General features: G+C 29.9%; 1 long non-coding RNA gene across 1 annotated transcript in view; it reads right to left on the minus strand.

The window, feature by feature from the left end:
• LOC119586362 overlaps positions 1-291 on the minus strand; it is a 5,385-nt gene continuing 5,094 nt past the window's right edge. The window contains exon 2 of the long non-coding RNA XR_005229948.1: positions 1-151. This is a non-coding gene — a long non-coding RNA (uncharacterized LOC119586362). The remainder of the gene's footprint in view (positions 152-291) is intronic.

Here is a 291-nt window from a genome sequence, read left to right on the forward strand (position 1 = left end):
CACAGACGATTTAAATCACATTTTCACAACACTTCCAGCCCAACACAATTTTAGATTTATATAAATACATTTCCAACGTTAGCTTTCGGTTCCTGATATTTTTTGTTCACATCACTTTTCTTCCTATAAATATTATTATCGTTTTTTTCTGCTAATAAGCATTGGAAATTAATAAATAAAAGATGAGAAGTTCAACAAAACCGGTAAAACTTTAATTGAAAACTTCCACGCTCTGTTCTACAGACAATTGTTTCCTAATCTTAAATATCCATGACTTGAATGGTTATGGAT

Source organism: Penaeus monodon, chromosome 21 (assembly GCF_015228065.2).
Source record: "Penaeus monodon isolate SGIC_2016 chromosome 21, NSTDA_Pmon_1, whole genome shotgun sequence".
In the NCBI taxonomy this organism is placed as follows: Eukaryota; Metazoa; Arthropoda; class Malacostraca; order Decapoda; family Penaeidae; genus Penaeus; species Penaeus monodon.